Source organism: Triticum urartu, chromosome 7A (assembly GCF_056163025.1).
Source record: "Triticum urartu cultivar PI428250 chromosome 7A, HENAU_Tu73, whole genome shotgun sequence".
NCBI classification, from domain to species: Eukaryota; Viridiplantae; Streptophyta; class Magnoliopsida; order Poales; family Poaceae; genus Triticum; species Triticum urartu.
In genome coordinates this window covers 573291081-573312508 of record NC_141879.1, presented here as the reverse complement: position 1 = coordinate 573312508, position 21428 = coordinate 573291081, and positions in this window count along the sequence as shown.

The following is a 21428-nucleotide window of genomic DNA, read 5'->3' as shown; positions in this document are numbered from 1 at the left end:
CGCCTTGATTAAAGCTTTTCCAACAATGCCCAACCTTGGTTTTACCATTTGCCACCTAGCCTCTTTTTCCCTTGGGTTTCCGGAGCCCGAGGGTCATCTTATTTAACCCCCCAGGCCAGTGCTCCTCTGAGTGTTGGTCCGACTGAGCTGCCTGCGGGGCCACCTCGGGGCAACTTGAGGGTTGGTTTTACTCGTAGCTAGTCTCATCCGAGTGTGCCCTGAGAACGAGATATGTGCAGCTCCTATCGGGATTTGTCGGCACATTCGGGCGGTGTTGCTGGATTTGTTTTAACTTGTCGAAGTGTCTTGTAGAACCGGGATACCGAGTCTGATCGGAATGTCTCGGGAGAAGGTCTATTCCTTCGTTGACCATGAGAGCTTGTCATGGGCTAAGTTGGGACTCCCCTGCAGGGATTTGAACTTTCGAAAGCGGTGCCCGCGGTTATGGGCAGATGGGAATTTGTTAATGTCTGGTTGTAGATAACTTGAACCTTAACTTAATTAAAATGAATCAACTGTGTGAGTTACCGTGATGGTCTCTTCTCGGCGGAGTCCGGGAAGTGAACACGGTGTTGGAGTAATGCTTGCGCAGGATGTTCTCTAGTTTCTCGTTCGCGCTTTGCCTCCTCTTCTCGCTCTCTTTTGCGAACAGGATAGCCACCATATATGCTAGTCGCTTGCTGTAGCTCCACATATTTTCCTTGCTTTTCCTACAAGCTTAAATAGTCTTGATCGCGAGGGTGCGAGATTGCTGAGTCCCTGTGGCTCACAGATTACTTCCAAACCAGATGCAGGGCCTGATGATTCCGTTCCAGATGACGCGCTTGAGCTCAAGTGGGAGTTCGACAAGGACTCACGCCGATACTATGTGTCTTTCCCTGATGATCAGTAGTGGTGCCCAGTTGGGGGTGATCGGGACCGTGTCGCATGTTGGGTTTATCTTTTATTTTGGCGCCGTAGTCGGGCCATGAGTGTTTTGATTGATGTAATGCTATTTATGTACTTTGATTGACGTGGCCAGTGTAAGCCAACTATGTATCTCCCCTTTTATTATCTATATTACATGGGATGTTGTGAAGATTGCCTAACTTGCGACATTGCTTTCAATGCGGTTATGCCTCTAAGTCGTGCCTCGACACATGGGAGCTATAGCCGCATCGAGGGCGTTACATCCCGCTTCTCCTCCTCCGGGTCACCGGCGTTGTTCGGCGTCAAGGCCGAGCCCGCGGAGACGCTGCTCGGCCGGCGCAACCGCAGCGTCGGCATCATCATCAACGAGGGGGACAGGCGCGCCTCCTCCTTGTCTCCTCCGTGCTTCGTCAAGCTGAAGACGGAGCCGGCCACCGTGAAGACAGAGCCGGGGCTCGCCGCCATGAAGATGGAGCCGGGGCTCTCCGACGAGGCGGCCTTGAAGTGGGCGCGTGAAGACTGGGCGCGGACGGAGCTGGAGTGCGAGTGCCGCGCATTTGAGCAGTTCGCCGCTCGGCACCGGGGCCGAGACGAGGGAGGCATCGCCGTCTCGACGACGACAGCGATGACGACGCGCCACCACCAGTATGCCAGGGCGACCCCGGGCAGGGCTCGAGCAGGGGCGGTCGCGTGAAGGAGGACAAGGACGACGATGACAACGGCGATGGCGGCGACGATGACGGTGGCGACTTCGCCGCGCTTAGCGCGTTCTTCAGCCCGTAGTTGCGTCCTTTGTTATTTTTTAAAAGTATTTTCATTTTCCTATGTAAAAGACTATTTAAGTCACCTATGTAATGTCATGTTCGCCGAATTTTAGCCGAATGTTTGTCCCATTTGCCGAATTTTAGCCGGACTCCTTTTAAGAAAACATTAAAGACGCCTTCTGGGGGTAACCTTGGGGCCGGCGGCTGGGAACCCGAAAGCCCCCAGGCTGATTTTTGCACCGGTTCGCCCCCAAGCGGCGATTTTACGAGCCGCCTGGGGGGCAACGGCTGGAGATGCTCTTAGGCCACACTATTGGTCACGCCATCGAGAAGTGCAGCATGTTACCATCCCAGGTGTGCATTGATACGTCTCTAACGTATCTACTTTTCCAAACACTTTTGCCCTTGTTTTGGACTCTAACTTGCATGATTTGAATGGAACTAACCCGGACTGACGCTGTTTTCAGTAGAACTACCATGGTGTTATTTATGTGCAGGAGCAAACGTTCTCGGAATGACCTGAAACTTCACGGAGACACTTTTCAGAAAATAAGAAAAAATACCTGCCAAAGATGAAGGCCAGGGGGCCCACCGTCTCTCCACGAGGGTGGGGGGCGTGCTTGCCCCCCTAGGGTGCGCCCCCTACCTCGTGGGCCCCCTGGTGCCTCTCCGACTCCAACTCCACCTCCATATATCGAGTTTCGGGGAGAAAAAATCAAGGATAAGAAATCATCACGTTTTACGATACGGAGCCGCCTCCAAGCCCTAAAACCTCTTGGGAGGGCTGATCTGGAGTCCATTGGGGGCTCCGGAGAGGGGAATCCGTCGCCATCGTCATCACCAACCATCCTCCATCACCAATTTCATGATGCTCACCGCCGTGCGTGAGTAATTCCATCGTAGGCTTGCTGGACGATGATAGGTTGGATGGGATCTATCATGCAATCGAGTTAGTTTTGTTAGGGTTCGATCCCTAGTGTCCACTATGTTCTGAGATTGATGTTGCTATGACTTTGCTATGCTTAATGCTTGTCACTAGGGCCCGAGTGCCATGATTTCAGATCTGAACCTATTATGTTTTCATCAATATATGAGTGTTCTTGATCCTATCTTGCAAGTCTATAGTCACCTATTATGTGTTATGATCCATTAACCCCGAAGTGACAATAATCAGGATACTTACCGGTGATGACCGTAGTTTGAGAAGTTCATATATTCACTATGTTAATGCTTTGTTCCGGTTCTCTATTAAAAGGAGGCCTTAATATCCCTTAGTTTCCGTAAGGACCCCGCTACCACGGGAGGGTAGGACAAAAAATGTCATGCAAGTTCTCTTCCATAAGCACGTATGACTATGTTCGGAATACATGCCTACATTATATCAATGAACTGGAGCTAGTTCTATGTCACCCTAGGTTATGACTGTTACATGATGAACCGCATCTGGCATAATTCTCCATCACCGATCCATTTCCTACGAGCTTTCCATATATTGCTCTTTGCTTATTTACTTTTCCGTTGCTATTGCTATCATCACTACAAAAAACCAAAAACATTACTTTTACTACTGTTACCTTCTGCTACCGTTATCACTACTATCATATTACTTTGCTACTAAACACTTTGCTGCAGATATTAAGTTTCCAGGTGTGGTTGAATTGACAACTCAGCTGCTAATACTTGAGAGTATTCTTTGGCTCCCCTTGTGTCAAATCAATAGATTTGGGTTGAATACTTTACCCTCGAAAACGGTTGCGATCCCCTATACTTGTGGGTTATCAAGACTATTTTCTGGCGCCGTTGCCGGGGAGCATAGCTCTATTCTTTGAGTCACTTGGGATATATATCTGCTTATCATTATGAAGAACTTGAGAGATCCAAAAACCAAGATCTATCCCTCAACTACGAGGGGAGGTAAGGAACTGCCATCTAGCTCTGCACTTGATTCACCTTCTGTTATGAGTAAGTTAGCGACACCTACACCTGCTTCTGCTATTCGCTCTGATATGTCGCATGTTATTGATGATGCCACTTCTGCTATGCATGATACTTATGATGAAACTACCTCTATGCCTAATACTACTATGCCACTTAGTGATTTTCTTGATGAACAACTTGCTAGGGCTAGAGAAATTGAAAATATTGAATCTGATGATACTGATGAAAGTGATGATGAAGAACCACTTTCCATTCCCAAGGGTTATGTTTTTGATCAAGATGCTTCTTTAGCTATTTTAGCTTGCAGAAATAGAACTGAACTTAAAAAATTACTAGCTAAATGGAGTAAGCAATCTCTAAATGCTAGAATGAAACCTGACCCTGCTTTTGCTACTTCACCTATCTTTGTTACTGATAAGAATTATGAATTCTCTGTTGATCCTGATATAATTACTTTGGTTGAATCTGATCCTTTTCATGGCTATGAATCTGAAATTGTTGTGGCACATCTTACTAAACTGAATGATACAGCTACCCTGTTCACTAAAGATGAGAGAACTTGCTACTTTTATGTCCTTAAAATATTCCCGTTCTCATTAAAGGGTGATGCTAAGATATGGTTTAATTCTCTTGATCCTGGTTGTGTGCGTAGTCCCCAGGATTTGATTTATTACTTCTCTGCTAAATATTTCCCTGCTCATAAGAAACAAGCTGCTTTAAGGGATATATATATATATAATTTTGTGCAAATTGAAGAAGAGAGTCTCCCACAAGCTTGGGGGAGGCTTCTCCAATTACTTAATGCTTTGCCTGATCATCCTCTTAAGAAAAATGAAATACTTGATATCTTTTATAATGGACTAACTGATGCCTCCAGAGATTACCTGGATAGTTGTGCTAGTTCTGTTTTCAGGGAAAGAACACCGGATGAAGCTGAAATTCTATTGAATAATATGTTGACAAATGAAAATAATTGGACACCTGCAGAGCCAATTCCTGAGCCTATTCCTAAACCAACTCCGAAGAAGAGGGGTATTCTATTTCTCAGTCCTGAAGATATGCAAGAGGAAAACAAATCTATGAAAGAAAAAGGTATTAAAGCTAAAGATGTTAAGAATTTACCTCCTATTGAAGAGATACATGGTATTAATTTACCGCCTGTTGAAGAAACATATAATCCAAATCCTTTACCTATTGAAGAAACTTATGGTCTTGATAACCCGACACAGGTAGTAAAGGTAAATTCTCTCTATAGATATGATAAAGCTGTAATCCCATTTACTAAAATTGCTAGCCCATGCTTAGATAAGTTTGATAAATTTATGGCTAAGCAAGAAGATTTTAATGCTTATTTTGGTAGAAAATTAAAAAACAATTCAAATATGCTTGGACACTTGGGTGATTATATGGCTAATGTCAAAGGTGAACTTAAACTTATTAGTAAACATGCTTCTATGGTTACCACTCAAGTAGAACAAGTACTTAAAGCTCAAAGTGATTTGCTCAATGAATTGAATAGTAAAGATAATGATTATGCTATTAGAGTGGCTACTAGAACTGGTAGAATGACTCAAGAACCTTTGTATCCTGAAGGCCACCCTAAGAGAATTGAGCAAGATTCTCAGAGAAATAATATAGATGCACCTAGTTCTTCTAAAAAGAAGAAAAAAATGATAGGACTTTGCATGCTTCTAGTGATCCTATTGTTGAAACACCTGAGTATCCAAATGATATTTCTATTTCTGATGCTGAAACACAATCTGGTAATGAACCTGAAACTAGTGGTAATGTTAATGATAATGTTCATGATGATGCTCAACCTAGTAATGATAATGACATAGAAATTGAACCTGCTGTTGATCTTGATAACCCACAATCAAAGAGTCAATGTTATGATAAGAAAGATTTTTTTGCTAGGAAACATGGTAAAGAAAGAGAACCATGGGTTCAGAAACCCATGCCTTTTCCTCCCAAACCATCCAAGAAAAAGGATGATGAGGATTTTGAGCGCTTCGCTGAAATGATTAGACCTATTTTTTGCGTATGCGATTAACTGATATGCTTAAAACAAATCCTTGTGCTAAGCATATGAAAGATATTATTACAAATAAAAGAAAGATACCGAAAGCTGAAATTTCCACCATGCTTGCTAATTATACTTTTAAGGGTGGAATACCAAAGAAACTTGGAGATCCCGGTGTACCCACTATACCATCCTCTATTAAAAGAAATTATGTTAAAACTGCTTTATGTGATCTTGGAGCCGGTGTTAGTGTTATGCCTCTCTCTTTATATCGTAGACTTGATTTGAATAAGTTGACACCTACTGAAATATCTTTGCAAATGGCTGATAAATCAACTGCTATACCTGTCGGTATTTGTGAGGATGTGCCTGTTGTAGTTACAAACGTTACTATTTTAACGGACTTTGTTATTCTTGATATTCCCGAGGACGATAGTATGTCTATTATTCTTGGAAGACCCTTTTTGAATACTGCAGGGGCTGTTATTGATTGCACTAAATACAATGTCACTTTTCATGTTAATGGTAATGAGCACACGGTACACTTTCCGAGGAAACAACCTCAAGTTCATAGTATCAACTCTATTGGAAAAATTCCATCGATTATATTTGGAGGTTTTGAATTTCCTCTTCCTACTGTCAAGAAGAAATATGATATTCTTATTATTGGGGATGTGCATATCCCCGTTGAGGTAACTTAGTGTTATTCGAAATTTCTCCGGTTCCATGTTATTCAGAATGAGTTCGCTAACAAGATTTGATCAACCTTGTTAGAGGATTCCTTTTGATGATCATGAGATGGATGAAACTAGAAGGCACAACCTTCTGTATCCCACTTTTACTTTCTGTTATTTATATTAAATAAAATAAAAATAAATATTTGTCTGTCTGTTATCTGATTATCCGTGCAATATAAAAATACCTCGAAAATAAAAGTTCTCCAAACGCCCTGAAAATTAAATATGATTTTTTCTAGAATATTTGAGGATTTATGGAACAGAGAACACACCAAGGGGGGCAACCACCTTGCCATGAGGGTGGAGGGCGCGCCCACCCCTCTAGGGTGCCCCCCTGTCTCGTGGGCCCACGGTGGCCCTCCTCCACTTATTCCTGCACCCACACACTTCATCTTCCTCCCCAAACATGAATAACCAGCTCAAACCCGAGTCCAAGCTCTTTTTGCTGCCATTTTTGATCTCCTTGCTCAAAGCACCTCTCACAAAACTGCTTGGGGAGATTGTTCCTTGGTATGTGACTCCTCCATTGGTCCAATTAATTTTTGTTCTAGTGCTTTATTCATTGCAAATTTTTGCTGCTTAGGTGACCCTGTTCTTGAGCTTGCATGTTAAATTTATATGGTCAAAAGTAGTTTTGATGCATGATATAGGCCCTAGGCACTTGTAGGAGTAGTTTCTATCAATATTATTGAGTTTGGTTTACTTTTATTTTGAAGTTACTAAAAAATTTCAGAATTTTTCAAAGGAAGAAGAGTGCTTAGGAAAGTGTTCCAAGGTGGTTCTTCAAGGAAGCAAGGACCCAGACTTGCAATGCGTGATGCTGACGAAGAGCCACCAAGAGACGCTCCAGTGCGTCCTTGTGAGTGGCCTTTTGAAAATTTTATGAATCGAGCGGGAATAAAAGAGGAATTCAACGCATATTTGCGTAACGCTGATCTCGTGAGCTTCGAGGAAGAGAAGTGCAGTCAGTATCATAATCTCACTAGTTCCTTTGTGAGGAGGTTTGAATTTTCAACTTCACGTAATTCTCCAACTGTCCTGTTTGATCTTTATGATAAATCTTATACCATGGACTTAGAGGATTTTACCACTGCTTGCAAACTTCCACAAAGGGGTAGTATAAGGGATCCTCGCAAATATGAATTTAGAGACTTTCTTGCTAATATAACTGTGGGAGAATCTAGAGATATTACACAAGCTACCATAGGGAGCATTCACTTTCCTGCTATACATTATTTTGCTCTCTTCATAGGTAGATGCATAAATGGTAAAGATGAGGCATGTCACATGTGTGTCCCCGATCTTAGTATTCTTAGGAGTGCTGTGTTAGAAGACAAATCATATAATTTGGGAGCTATTGTTGCACGCAGGTTGCATCTTAATAGACATAATGGATATTTCTTTGGTGGAATTTATGCAAGCCGCATAGCTAATTTTCTTGGTATAGATGCACGCGAAGATGATATTGAATTACCTCCTGCCTATTTAGATTTTAATGCTATGGTTCACCACCAGTTTGTCGAGAGGAACGAATCACCTCTCTAGTATTGACTAATCTTTGATAGACGTCGTGCTATCCGTATTACTCTCCCTGCTCCTGCTTTCTTTGATTATCAGGCAAGAGGAGCATATACTATTACCAGAGAGGAGGTAGATGAGTACGAGAGGAGAGAGGAGGCTGCTAGTCGCCACGCTGCAGCTCAGCAGGCAATAGCTGCTGCATCACAGTACGACCCCAGCTACTATTATGGATATCAGCCAGGCCAGCCGTGGCCATAGACCAACTTAGGCCAAAAGCCTAAGCTTGGGGGAGTACGTATTTCCCACCGACATTACATTTATGTTCACACACTCATTGCTAGATGTCGGTGCTCATACTTTTTCATTGTATCATCCATGCTAGTTTATTTTCCTTTTTATGCTTTCTTCTTGTGTGTTTGATAAACCTTAAGAAAAAAAATTAGGTTACTTTCCATGCCTGTAGTAGTAATTAAAAAGAAAACCCAAAAATATTTCTTGTTCTTCTTTTGCTTGTTGGGAGCTTTCCCGTGTAAATAGTTTTATTCATTTTCTTTTCTTTGGGGGTCGATAGGAGAAGACCATAATTAAATTGTTGAAGTGGCTCTTATATGCCTTATTGTTTATCTGACAAAAGATCCAATATTGCCTTGTCTTCTTCTATTTATTGAATGCCTGCAGATTCCAGCTTAGTCCAATGCACGTGCACTATTATTATTATTATTCACATCGTTCGGTCATGCAAGTGAAAGGCAATTATGATGATATATGATGGACTGGCTGAGATGAGAAAGGCTGGTATGAACTCGACCTCTTTTGTTTTTGTAAATATGATTAGTTCATCGTTCCTGGTTCAGCCTATTATGAATAAACATGTTTGCAATGACAACTAGAGATCATAGTTTCTTGTGCCATGCTTGATTAGCTATGAGTTATAATGGTTTACCTTGCGTGCCAACATGCTATTAAAATGGTTATGATGTGGTATGATAGGGTGGTATCCTCCTCTGAATGATTTAAGTGACTTGACTTGGCACATGCTCACGCATGTAGTTGAAACAAAATCAACATAGCCTTCACGATATTTATGTTCATGGTGGATTATATCCTACTCATGCTTGCATTCGGTGTTGATTAATTTTAATGCATGTTCATGACTGTTGTCGCTCTCTAGCTGGTCGCTTCCCAGTCTTTTGCTAGCCTTCACCTGTACTAAGCGGGAATACTGCTTCTGCATCCAAACTCCTTAAAACCCCAAAGTTATTCCACATGAGTCCACTATACCTACCTATATACGGTATCTACCTGCCGTTCCAAGTAAATTTGTATGTGCCAAACTCTAAACCTTTAAATAAATATCCTGTTTTGTATGCTTGAATAGCTCATGTATCAACTAGGGATGTCTGTATCTTCCATGTTAGGCGGGTTATTCTCAAGAGGAGTGGACTCCGCTCCTCACTCACGAGATAAATGGCTGGTCACCGGGATGCCCAGTCCCATGCTTTATGCAAACTAAATCAAAATAATTGCAAACAAAACTCCCCCAGGGACTCTTATTAGTTGGAGGCACTCGTTGTTTCGAGCAAGCCATGGATTGATGCTTGTGGTGGAAGGGGGAGTATAAACTTTACCATTCTGTTTGGGAACCACCTATAATGTGTGTAGCATGGAAGATATCGCCATCTCTTGGTTGTTATGTTGACAATGAAAGTATACCACTCAAAATATTATTCACCTCTGTTTCAAAACCGAGCTCTGGCACCTCTACAAATCCCTGCTTCCCTCTGCGAAGGGCCTATCTATTTACTTTTATGCTAAGTCATCATCCTCTTATTAAAAAGCACCAGTTGGAGAGCACCGCTGTCATTTGCATTCATTACTGTTAGTTTACATTGAGTATGACTTGACTGGATCTCTTTTACCTTGAATTACAATGTCTAGTAAGTCCTTGGTCTTTAAAGGTGCTCTGCATTTATGTTTTGCAGTCTCAGAAAGGGCTAGCGAGATACCATCCTGTTATATCATATTATGATTATTTTGAGAAAGTGTTGTCATCCGAGTTTTATTATTATGGCTCGCTAGTTGATCATGCTATTGATATGAGTAAACTTGAGACCTAGGCGTTATTGCAAATGTGGGTAGTTATAATCCTTGCTGAAAACTTGAATGCTGGCTTTACATATTTACAACAACAAGAGCAAACAGAGTTTGTAGAAGTTTTTCTTTATCACTTTCAGTTTATCAACTGAATTGCTTGAGGACAAGCAAATGTTTAAGCTTGGGGGAGTTGATACGTCTCCAACGTATCTACTTTTCCAAACACTTTTGCCCTTGTTTTGGACTCTAACTTGCATGATTTGAATGGAACTAACCCGGACTGACGCTGTTTTCAGCAGAACTACCATTGTGTTATTTATGTGCAGGAGCAAACGTTCTCGGAATGACCTGAAACTTCACGGAGACACTTTTCAGAAAATAAGAAAATACCTGCCAAAGATGAAGGCCAGGGGGCCCACTGTCTCTCCACGAGGGTGGGGGCGCGCCTGCCCCCCTAGGGCGCGCCCCCCTATCTCGTGGGCCCCCTGTTGCCTCTCCGACTCCAACTCCACCTCCATATATTGAGTTTCGGGGAGAAAAAAATCAGGGAGAAGAAATCATCGCGTTTTACGATACAGAGCCGCCACCAAGCCCTAAAACCTCTCGGGTGGGCTGATCTGGAGTCTGTTCGGGGCTCCAGAGAGGGGAATCCGTCGCCATCGTCATCACCAACCATCCTCCATCACCAATTTCATGATGCTCACCGCCGTGCGTGAGTAATTCCATCGTAGGCTTGCTGGACGGTGATGGGTTGGATGGGATCTATCATGTAATCGAGTTAGTTTTGTTAGGGTTTGATCCCTAGTGTCCACTATGTTCTGAGATTGATGTTGCTATGACTTTGCTATGCTTAATGCTTGTCACTAGGGCCCGAGTGCCATGATTTCAGATCTGAACCTATTATGTTTTCATCAATATATGAGTGTTCTTGATCCTATCTTGCAAGTCTATAGTCACCTATTATGTGTTATGATCCGTTAACCCCGAAGTGACAATAATCAGGATACTTACCGGTGATGACCGTAGTTTGAGGAGTTCATATATTCACTATGTGTTAATGCTTTGTTCCGGTTCTCTATTAAAAAGAGGCCTTAATATCCCTTAGTTTCCGTAAGGACCCCGCTGCCATGGGAAGGTAGGACAAAAGATGTCATGCAAGTTCTTTTCCATAAGCACGTATGACTATGTTCGGAATACATGCCTACATTATATCAATGAATTGGAGCTAGTTCTGTGTCACCCTAGGTTATGAATGTTACATGATGAACCGCATCCGGCATAATTCTCCATCACCGATCCATTGCCTACGAGCTTTCCATATATTGCTCTTTGCTTATTTACTTTTCCGTTATTATTGCTATCATCACTACAAAATACCAAAAACATTACTTTTACTACTGTTACCTTCTGCTACCGTTATCACTACTATCATATTACTTTGCTACTAAACACTTTGCTGCAGATATTAAGTTTCCAGGTGTGGTTGAATTGACAACTCAGCTGCTAATACTTGAGAGTATTCTTTGGCTCCCCTTGTGTCGAATCAATAAATTTGAGTTGAATACTTTACCCTCGAAAATAGTTGCGATCCCCTATACTTGTGGGTTATCATGCATCGAGATGGCCTGCCCCCCACACGGCCTGCAAACGACCTTCCGGTGATGGAGTAGTGCTCCCTTGCTATTCAGTCATTAATTAGAAACCCTCTTCGTTGGGGCTATTGCTAGGTGAGGCCATTGCTCAAAGTTCATGGGTGTGAGCTTCATTGGAAAAGATGTTCGAGAAGATGTATGCGGTCCATTTGGGGTCCATAGTGGGTGCCGGATATCGACAAATAATACTGCACCGATCTTACAATCTATAAGGAGGTAATAGCACCAGGAGTCGTGGAACTTGTCCATGATGTGATGATCTAGTCCAAAACTTGAAAAAGCAAACTATTGCATCCCATAACTTGCACCCAATGTGCAGATTTAGTCCTCAGCCAATTAGACGACGCCAACTGGAGCCAAGTCAGCAGAGCAGGTCACTGCAACACTTTTTGCAATTACCCTGGCCTTAGCACTAATCAACCCACACTACATCGCACTTTTCACCTGAATTTATTGGGTCTCCCTCCCCTCGCCCAATCATTCGTCGCCTCCTCCCTCCTGTCCGTGACTGACCGACAGCCATGCTGGCTGCGCTTGTGTGAGCCATGGCATCATCGCCGGACTTCACCGGTGGTGTGCACCCGCCGCCTACCGCGCGCACCAAGTTTGGTCGTTCGGTGTTAACCATCCGGACTATGGTTAGTAATCCTCTGCTCTGTTCCTCCTCTTTGCTCGATGTCAACCCCCCCCCCCCCGCTCGGTGTTCTCCTCCTCCCCATTGGATCGCCCAGTTTTGAGCTTGTTTCAGGCCATTTCGTTGGTAGTTCGTGGTTGTAGTGCTTCCCGCGACGTCAAACTGGTTATTGGGCAGTCGATTGGAGTCTAGGGTTTTGGGTGAAGTTGGGGATTTTAGGCAAGAACCTAGGGTTCTTGTTTTGAATGTTCTTTCGGCCAGACTTTTGGTTTATGGCTAGTATGTACATAATGTTTTGCAAATACGTGGGAAATTTGGCCTAGGGTTTGTGCGTAGGGGACAACATTGCAGTGTAAAAGGTCTAAACTTTGTTTGGGAAATGTAGGGCATAGCTTGAGATAAGTAGTGGATTGGTACTTAGTTTGTACATTAGCCATGCTAAATAAGTTGGTTACTGCATTTGTTGAGTTAATTTGCAAGCTGTAGTTAACTGAATTTATTCTGTTAACTGAATTCAGTTTGCAAGTTACAGTTACTGTATTTTTTCAATTAAGTCAGTTTCTGAAGATAACTGAATTTATTCAGTTTAGTTCAAGATGCAGTTAATTTGAAGATTCATTTAACTTGAAGGTGCACTTAACTTGAAGATTCATTTAACTTGAAGATTCAGTTAACTTGCAGATTCATATAACTTGCATGATTCAGTTAACTTCCACTTAACTTGCAAGATTCAGTTAAATGTATTTATTCAGTTATCTTTATTGATGCTTGTGCTTACATTCTGCACTTTGTGGTTGTAGTGTGTGATTCAGCAATGTGACTAAGTGTGGATACCCCTTTCTTCACATTAGAACTGGAGCATGGTGGACTATTCTGTGGACCAATAAATAATATGGAGTACTATAATCCTTTAGTGGAGGTGCTAGACTATGTTGATTCTGGCACATTCTCATATGCATTCATTGGAGAGCACCTGCTATGGTTGGGATATCCTGTCAATGAGCACATCATTTATTGGTGCATGCCTGACAAAACTGTTTCAGATGGTATGCCCAAAATCAGAGGTGAATAGGATGTGAAGCAAATGATAATAGCCAGTGCTTAGCATAAGGTTCTTGCAATCATGGTTGATCATGCAAATTTCATTAGTAATTTCAGGCAAGATTTGATATGTGCAGTGGGAGCAGTAGAGAACCCTGTCAGAGTGGTAAACCCAAATGCTATTGCAGCCAGTGCAGCTAGTTCTCACAGCATCATTTCAGTCAATGCTGAAGATCCAATTTCAGAGTTTGCAGCACATGAGACAGAAGCAGAGAACTTGCTGGGTAATGTTGCAGAAGAAGAGCATTTGCTGACTGATGTTGAACAAGGAGAGCACTTGTTGACTGGCGTTGCACAAGGAGAGCACTTGCTGATTGATGTTGCAGTAGAAGAGCATTTGCTGACTGATTTTGCTGAAGAAGTTCACTTGCTGACTGATTTAGCTGAAGAAGATCACTTGCTGACTGCTGTTGCAGAAGATGTAGTGCTTTCAGATTCATAATTCAGTGACAGTGATTATGACATAGATGATGGAGATGATGATCTTTATGAAGAGAACATTGACTTTGATGTTGATGACGAAGCTGTGCAAGAGGAGGAAGAGGTGGAACCTGACTATGTACTTGATGATGAAGATTTGAATCTCTCAATTGAAGAAGAAGAGCAACTGATGTACAAGTTCAAAGTTTTCAATTCCGAGGTGGACATGAAAAACCCTGTATTTAAAGTAGGGATAGTATTTGCTGATGTGGTTGAGCTGAGGAAAGCTATTACTGCATATTCAATAAGGAACAAAGTGCAGATCAAGAAGTTAAAAAATGATAAGATCAGATTTCATGCAGTTTGTCAGAGTGATTGCCCATGGCTGCTTAGGGTTGGCAATGACAACAGGACTAGAGGATTTGTTATCAAGGCCTACTATGGAGATCATATGTGTCAGAAGAAGTGGAGGTTGAAGGACATACCAGCTAAATTCCTTTACAACTATTTCATAAATGAGTTCAGAGATGACCAGAAGATGTCACTTGGAACATTTTCAAGGAAAATAACAAAGGAGTTTAATTGCACCCCTAATAGATGTAAGCTAGCTAGGGCTAGGACAGCAACACTGAAGGAGATCCATGGTGATGAAGAAGAGCAATTCAGTAGACTATGGGATTATGGACATGAATTAAGAGACAAGAACCCTGGCTCAACTTTTTTGCTGACAACTGGACTGGTCAAAGATACAAAATTTCCATTGGGCAGAAAATGTTTGAAAACATTGTATTGGTCATATGATGCATGTAAGAGAGGGTTGCTTAAGGGCTACAGGCCTATTATCTTCATAGATGGTTGTCATATAAAAATAGGTTCAAAGGTGTGTTGCTTAGTGCAGTTGGCATTGATCCTAATGGCTGCATTTTCCCCATCGCTATGGGCTGGGTGGAAATAGAATGCACAAGTTCTTGGGAGTGGTTTCTCACAACTTTGAAAGATGATCTGAACATCACCAACAGTGCTCCTTTCACACTTATGAGCGACAAGTAGAAAGGTCTGATAAATGTTGTCCAGAAAGTTTGGCCAGATGCAGAGCACAGGTTTTGTGTGAGGCATATTTACCAAAATTTCAATGAGAAGCACAAAGGAGAGGTACTGAAGCAAGACCTATGGGCCATTGCGAGATCACCAAACAAGTTGAAGTGGAGAGAGAACTGTGAAAAAATGGATGGTCATAGCTCAGCTGCCTTTCACTGGACTGAGTAGAGTGGAAAACTTGGTGCAAAGCATTCTTCAGTGAATTTCCAAAATGTGACATCCTGCTGAACAATAACTCAGAAGTTTTTAACAGTTATATCCTTGAGGGTAGAGAAATGCCAATGCTAAGCATGCTTGAGTATATTTTTTACAAGATAATGCATAGGATGGTGAGTAAGCAAAGAGAAGCTATAGAAAAGTGGGCATGGCAGAGAATATGCCCAAAGATCAGGAAGAAATTGGACAAGAACACTGAGTTTATTGCTAATTGCCTGATGTGGCTCGAAGCTACGTCGGTATTTCCCCAAAGAGGAAGGGATGATACAGCACAACAGCGGTAGATATTTCCCTCAGATGTGAAATCAAGGTTATCGAACCAGTAGGAGAACCAAGCAACACAACGTAATCAGCCCCTGCACACAGATAATAAATCCTCGCAACTCGACGTGTTAAAGGGGTTGTCAATCCCTTCCGGGTACGGCGCCTCAAGATAGGCAAACAAACGTGAGATAAATCGTAATAGATTGATAGATCGAACACCAAATAAAACAAATAAGAATAAATTGCAGCAAGGTATTTTTGGATTTTTGGATTAATAGATCTGAAAATAAATGCAACGGAAAAGTAGATCCCAAAGGCAAATAATATGAGAAAGAGACCTGGGGGCGTAGGTTTCGCTAGTGGCTTCTCTCGAGAAAAATAGCAAACAGTGACAAAACTTCAAATAATCATGACGATATCCAGGCAATGATCATTACATAGGCATCACGTCCAAGATTAGTAGACCGACTCCTGCCTGCATCTACTACTATTACTCCACACATTGACCGCTATCTAGCATCTAGTGTATTAAGTTCATGGAAAAGCGGAGTAATGCAATAAGAACGATGACATGATGTGGACATGATCTATCTATGTAGAGATAGACCCCATCATTTTATCCTTAGTAGCAACGATACATACGTGTCGGTTCCCTTTCTATCACTGGGATCAAGCACTGTAAGATCGAACCCACTACAAAGCACCTCTTCCCATTGCAAGATAAATAGATCAAGTTGGCCAAACAAAACCCAAATATTGGAGAGAAATACGAGGCTATAAGAGATCATGCATAAAATAGATCAAAGAAACTCAAATACTTTCATGGATATAAAAAAGATAGATCTGATCATAAACTCAAAGTTCATCAATCCCAACAAACACACCGTAAAAGAGTTACATCATATGGATCTCCAAGAGACCATTGTATTGAGAATTCAGAGAGAGAGAGATAGGAAGCCATCTAGCTACTAACTACGGACCCGAAGGTCTACAAAGAACTACTCACGTATCATCGGAGAGGCGCCAATGGAGGAGGTGAACCCCATCCGAGATGGTGTCTAGATTGGATCTGGTGGTTCTGGACTCTGCATCGGCTGGATCAATATTTCGTCGGCTCCCCTAGGGTTTTAGGAATATTGGGGTATTTATAGAGCAAAGTGGCAGTCCGGGGGGTACCCAAGGTGGGCACAACCTACCAGGGCGCGCCTGGGCCTCCCTGCGCGCCCTGGTGGGTTGTGCTCTCCTTGTAGCACTCCCCAGGATCTGCATTGGCCCATTAGGTATCTTCTGGTCCATAAAAAATCTACATAAAGTTTTGCAGCATTTTGTACTCCGTTTGGTATTGATTTCCTATGATGTAAAAAACATGCAAAAAACAGCAATTGGCACTTGGCACTGTGTCAATAGGTTAGTACCAAAAAATGATATAAAACAACTACAAAATGATTATAAAACATCCAAGATTGATAATATAATAGCATGGAACAATCAAAATTATATATACGTTGGAGACGTATCAGCATCCCCAAGCTTAATTCCTACTCGTCCTCGAGTAGGTAAGTGATAAAAACAAAATTTTTGATGTGGAATGTTGCCTATCATGTAATATCATATTTCTTTTCTTTATAGCATGGACATTTGGAATTTTATATTGTTCAATGCAATAGTCTAGTTTTGACATGATAATTTAAATACTCAAGCATATCAACAAGCAACCATGTCTTTCAAAATATCAACGCTAAAACAAGTTATCCATAGCCCATCATGCTCAACCATTGATCCATTCATGAAATGCACTCGCATATTAACTACACCCAATACTCAAGTACAATCATATTGCCTCCTAGTTGGTGCTTTTATAAGAGAAGATGGATACTCGAACTCAAAAATAAAAATTGCATAAAGTAAAGGAAAGGCCCTTCGTAGAGGGAAGTAGAGATTTGTAGAGGTGCCAGAGCTCAAAGTGAAAAACTTAGAGATACATACATTTTAGGAGGTTACGGTGTCAAAACCGGCGGATCTCGGGTAGGGGGTCCCGAAATGTGCGTCTAAGGTGGATGGTAACAGGAGGCAGGGAACACGATGTTTTACCCAGGTTCGGGCCCTCTTGATGGAGGTAAAACCCTACGTCCTGCTTGATTTATTCTTGATAATATGAGTAGTACAAGAGTTGATCTACCACGAGATCAGAGAGGCTAAACCCTAGAAGCTAGCCTATGGTATGATTGTATGTTGTCCAACGGACTAAAATCCTCCGGTTTATATAGACACCGGAGGGGCTAGGGTTACACAAGGTCGGTTACAAAGGAGGAGATGTACATATCCGTATTGCCTAGCTTGCCTTCCACGCCAAGTAGAGTCCCATCCGGACACGGGACGAAGTCTTCAATCTTGTATCTTCACAGTCCAACAGTCCGGCTGTCTGGAGACCCCCTAATCCAGGACTCCCTCAGTAGCCCCTGAACCAGGCTTCAATGACGATGAGTCCGGCACGTAGTGTTGTCTTCGGCATTGCAAGGCGGGTTCCTCCTCCGAATACACCACAGAAGAGTTTGAATACAAGGATAGTGTCCGACCCTGCAAAATAAGTTCCACATACCACTGTAGAGAGAGAATAATATTTCCACAAATCCAATCTGCTGACATGTTTTGGCAGCATGACATCACGCCATGGCCCGGTAATTATTTGAACCATTTTTCTTTAACCAGCCCCACACATAATGTGAGGCGGTTTCTTGACATGTCTTGTCAAAGCAGAGATCATGTTCCCTTTATCACGGGATTCTCATCAATACAAACGTGGGTAACCCAACCGTGCCTGTTGGTATGACTCCTAGATTTTAGGTAAGTCTAGAACGGCCACGAGGAGGACGCCTGACATTCATCCCCTTTATAAAGGGACAAGGCTTTTTCTTCTTTCCCTCCCGCGCTCAATCGAATCCTTCCCCCACCTAGAGTTCTAACACCCAAAGCCCAGGTCAGGTGCTTCGGACCTTCAATCATGTCCAGATCCAGCCTTCAAGGCCGGTGGATGCCTTCCTCCGTCACGGAGGAGGACATCAAAAAGTTGAGGGAGGCCAGATATTTGACCGCCGAAATGTCGCACAGGCTGCCTGCCCGAGGGCAGGTCGTCCCTACTCCCGAACCCAATGAGAGCGTTGTGTTCGTCTCCCACTTCCTCCGAGGACTAGGCCTCGCTCTGGATCCCTTTGTTAGGGGTCTTATGTTCTATTACGGGCTGGATTTTCATGATCTGGCCCCGGATTCCCTTCTTCACATCTCATCATTTATTGTCGTTTGTGAGGACTTCCTCCGCATTACCCCTCACTTCGGCCTGTGGCTCAAGACATTCCATGTGAAGCCGAAGATGGTCGAGGGGTAGTACGCAGCGTGCGGAGGTGCTCTAATAAGCAAAATTGCTGACGCTCCATGGCTAAAGGGTTCCTTTCCAGAGGTGTCCGGATTGTGGCAATGGGAGTGGTTTTACGTCACAGCTCCCCGAAGTGCCAAGTGGGTAGCTGCCCCCACCTTTCGCTCGGGCCCTCCACCACAACAGATGTCATGGATCAGCAGGGGGCTGAGGTGGGGTCCAGCCAAGGACGTGCCAATACTGCAGAGCCATATCCGAGATCTCTTCGAGGGAGATTTCAGTCTGGTTATGGTAATGCAAGTTATGCTGGTTCGTCGAGTCCAGCCCTGCAAACGCCGGCCCCTCCGCATGCGGGAATTCAACCCGGAAGGACCGCGCACTATTCAGAATTTCCTTGGCATGACGCACGAGGAGATGTACAAATCATTCTTCGGACCCCAAATAGAGTGTCCGGACACTACCAAGGACGTGGGCCTGAGCAGCAACCGCACCGCTGCCCAAGTAAGTAATCCTATGGCCGAACACACTGTACTTTTTATTTATCATGACATCATTCTGAAGAATCGCTCTTTGACCAGGACTGGATAACAAAGGCGAAGATGATCCGGTGTTCAGCCCCCCTTCCCGAAGGCTTGGACAATCCGGTGCTGGAAAAGATGCTCGAGCCAGCACCTTGTCTGGTGCCCTCAAAGGAAGATGAAGGGGGGGAATAAAGAGGGCGAAAGTGGGCCTCCATCGCTACCTATTCCAACCGAGGGAATGAGCGCCTCCGCGGGGGAGGATAACCAAGGGGAAGAATCTGACATTCTCTCTCCCCGGGGAAGGAAGAGGACTACCTCTGAAGATCCGGAAACCAAGGTTTCCAACCGGGAGAAGAAATCTCCGCCAGAGGGTCCTGCCTCGGAGGATGTTCCTGACGCACAATGTCCGCACGGGGATTAGCCCTCTAACGAGCTGTAAGTAAAAAAAGGTACTTAATTGTGAAGATACCCTACCTTACTTCTAAGGAAAATAACCGAAGCATTTATCTTGCAGTTCGGATCTTAGCCCTTCTCAGCAGAGCTCGTCTTCGAGGGATCTTCTTCCAGAGATGATGGAGAGCGAAACGCCTCCCCCTTCCACACCGCCTCACGAGGCGAGCGACCCCGAGGTGTCGTCGCAGAGGGTTTCTCCTGATCCGGCAAGGCCAGAAGGTAATCCTATGGCCACCCGAAGTCCCCAGTATCCGGCTCTTGAAGAGAGCAATCAAAAGAGTCCGACACCATCTGGTATGCGGTCGGACGTACTGAGGGATCTGCTAGAGCAAGCAACTATCTCAGAAGAGCACTGTGCGTTGATGGGTACGGTGATTGAAATGATTTCGTCCGCCGAAAGCGGGTTGCATGAAGCCTTTATGAGTCTACTGACGGGTTTTGAGGTACGTGAAATGATGTACATTTTTGACAGTACCACATATTTTTAGGTGTGCCCTATGTAGATAGTAGCCCCTGAGACTCTGGTTGTCGTCGAGAACGGCAGCAAATAAAGGATCATAGTCCCAGGTAATAACCTGACCGCCTTTATGTGCAGGTGGGTGAAGCTCTAGTGGCTAGCCGGACTGATGGGTTTGCCGAACTAAAGCGGCAACTGGATGCGGCAGATGCCGACATCGTTCTTGTTAACAAGCGGCTTGACAAGGCACAGGGTAGGTGATTTTTCTGGTGAATGTCACATAGTAAGAGCAGCATGATGCCAGTATCTTTAATATGTTGTGACTGCAGATGGAGCTACCACCATGGAGACCCTTCGGGCAGAGCTTGCCCGAGCCAAGGAACAACCAGGGAGTAGTAATGCAGCTGCTTTAAAGGCGGGCGAAGAGTTAAGGGCCGAACAGGCCGCACATTGCGAGAGTAAAGAGAAAATTGCCAAGATGGCCGTGAACTAAAAGATGCTGCTGACCGGTACCGGCTTCTTGAAGAAGAAAATCGGGTGAAGGTGACAAACCTGGAGAAGGCCCGGGTGGCTGCCAAGGAGGCCCGCTCCAAAATTAGAGCGACGAAGGAGGAGCTGAATCAAGCTGCGGATATTGTTTCTGGGAAGCCCTTCTTGTTGCGGACTAAGTTCGGAGATCCGAAATATGCTCCTCTGGACCAGCTATGGAGTTATTCGGATGAGTACATGGATTTGGCTCCGAGTGCTACGGATGCGACCGAGTACTTCAAGGATCAGAAAGGTCCTGAAGTGGAGAAGCTGTTCTGGTCACAGTTTCACGCTCCAGTCCGTCTGCTGCTGCTAAATGAGCGATTGACCGGTTGGGCCGAGCTCCATAGATTATCCGGACTGGCCATGAGGTCCGTTGTGGATCATTTGTGGCCAGGAGGGCCAAGGCCGAGTAGCTACTTTAGTTTAGTGCAACATTTCCTTGGCGCTGTGCCATGCATTGATGATGTAAAGAGGTCGGCGTGCATAGAAGGCTCGCGGATGGCCCTTGCCCGTGTCAAAACATACTGGGCGGAGATGGATGCCACCACTGTTGCGGCGCAGGGTTCGGCCATAGGCCGAGTGGCTGCCGAGCACTACTATGAAGAAGTTCTTGAAGGCGCTCGTTCGATAGAGGCTCAGTGCTCGAAGAATATTATGTTTGAATGACATGTATTCCCATTGTAAAAACAATGTTTTATTGAATTTATCAAGGCTATATTTATACT